We start from the raw sequence: 2,681 nt of genomic DNA, 5'->3' as shown, positions 1-2,681 counted from the left end.
ACTGTCGCCACGTGAGGGATCCATTGCGTCTTTACAGTGACAAGCGAACCTGAGAGACAGAGTGAGAGCGAACGAGAGATAGATAGAGAGATAGGGAGAGACAAATGGAGAAAGACAGAGAGAGAAACACGGAGAGCCAGAGATTGACAGATACATAGACACAGAGGGAGAGATTAAGAGAAACACAGAGAGATAGAGAGACAGATGGAGAGACAGAAACACAGAGAGATAGAGAGACAGAGACATAGAGACACAGAGGGAGAGATAGAGAGAAACAGAGAGAGTGAGACAGATGGAGAGAGAGAAACAGCGAGCTAGAGAGAGATAGAGAGACAGAGACATAGAGATAGAGGGAGAGATACATGTAGTGAGAAACAGCGAGAGAGACAGAGAGAAAGAGCGAGAGAGAGCAAGAGAGAGAGAATAATTTTGGCTCATATTATATTTTATTCCCATTGTTAGATAAGTGTGCGCATCATAGACTAGAGTCTCCCAGTATATGTTTCAAAACCAAAGTTTCAAGGATAAACACATTTTATTTATATCATATCCTGATTAGAGAGATCCTAAGAGGAGAATAAAGCATTATAAACCAGGGTTTGTCAATGAATGCATCATGAATGCATATAACTTTACTCTGTGCCACATTCGTCTGTCATAAATACCATTTTTTAAGAATATTCCCAATATATGATAGTGAAGACATGTACACTTCTCAGATGACCCATGGCGGTTTGATAGTCGTGGACATGTCGTGCAGAGGACATCGTACATCGTCGACATGTCGTGCAGAGGACATGTACATCGCCGGCATGTTTATTAACCTGAAACGATGTACTTGTGATTATATAATGTGGCTTTAGATTTATTCGCACAATATTTGTAGTCAAATATGTCAGCTGTCTTGAATGATCCCAGAAATCCTTCCAAGGAAATACATTCCTGTCCATATTCATACACTCGTGTTGAAATTCCATGGTGCGCGCTTCGGCTCTGGACGCGCTTAGAATAAATATTTACCTCGTCCAAAAATGTTTTAAATTAAACAATTTAAATGGAATTGTTCCACATTTTTATAAGTTTTTTAAGGTCAACATGACCAGTGCAGTAATTAGTTTCACATGCTTGAAACATGCGCCATGCTGTAGTGTATATAAACATACGATGGAATTCTATATACTTCGTGCGTGCAATTAAAGCAGTTCTTATCTTTTCCCCCTTTTGACTGAATAAATTTAGGATTAATTTGCTAGAAAGATTTCCGGTCATATTTTTTTTTATATATATATGTTACAGGAAACAAGTATAATCAGTGATTAAGTCTAATGACTGAAAATTTCAGTGATTATGTCTAATAACTGATTCACTCGGTGGTTATGTCTAATTACTGAAATCTTCAGTAATTAGACATAATCACTGAAATGAACCAAGGGATTTTATACTTGTTTACTGAAAGCATGCCTCTGCCTTGTTTTTATAATGTGTGCTAGTTTTGAAATTAGATTAGCTATCAAAGTAAATACAACCTCCTGTAACCAGATACCTTACACAAAAATCACAGAAATAAGCTTAAACAGTTCAATCTTTTATTTCATAAAATGGTATGACGTAAATGGTATGACGTGAATGGTATGACATGAATGGTATGACATGAATGGTATGACAAATAGCAGTCAGATGGACACTCAGGAATGTTTGTTTGCACATGAAAGACTTGAATGACATCTAGAATTACATTGCATCTTGGCCTTAAAACATTTGCAGCGATTGGTCTGACACCGTTTAGTTCCAACACAATTACACCTTACAAAGCCTTGACCACCACAGACTGGGTCAAGTTGAACCGCTTGACGCAAAGAGCGTTCGATCGGTATTGAAATCGGTATTGAAACTGGACGAACTTAAGTCCTACAGTCCAATCACTGGTGTCATTGTCTCCAAGCCAAGCAACTAGAATGTCTTTAATGTCACAGTTCGCCCTCTCTACAGAACCTTGGCTTTGGGGATGTCGAGGCTTTCCGTTTGTTTACAGGAGATTGGCTTAGGAAAGGACAGCCTTCTCACAAGTTATTATAAAAAGGCAGGGATATGCTTTCAGTAAACAAGTATAAAATCCCTTGGTTCATTTCAGTGATTATGTCTAATTACTGAAGATTTCAGTAATTAGACATAACCACCGAGTGAATCAGTTATTAGACATAATCACTGAAATTTCCAGTTATTAGACTTAATCACTGATTATACTTGTTTCCTGTAACATATATACACGATAATAACCAAGTAGTATTTTAAGGTTGGAAGACACGTGTCTATTACAATATTTCCCAAATGCATCAATTATAAATGTTTAGTTCAAACCTATGAAATAAAGTAATAATATTTTTTATTATCTTCCCGATAATTCTCGACATAATTCAAAACGTACCGTCGTGTGAGACCAAAAGACCTCAATGGTTGACTATGTGAACTATCCCGGAAGGGTTGCCGTCTGACAGCATGCATGATAAAGATGTTTCCTTATAAACGAAGGAGTGTTGATTACGTGGTGTCCGATATAATGAGGTCTGTCTACGAGGTTGAGAAAAAAACATTCCGACGAAAGCGGTTCAGGCTGTGGACGCAAGGCCTAATGAGGTTCAGATTGATTAGGTTCAGTTAAAGGTTATTGGAACTAACGAGGT

This window comes from Haliotis rufescens, unplaced genomic scaffold (assembly GCF_023055435.1).
Source record: "Haliotis rufescens isolate VD_foot unplaced genomic scaffold, xgHalRufe1.0.p SCAF_11, whole genome shotgun sequence".
Lineage (NCBI taxonomy): Eukaryota > Metazoa > Mollusca > Gastropoda > Lepetellida > Haliotidae > Haliotis > Haliotis rufescens.
Note: the sequence above shows the minus strand (reverse complement) of the source record.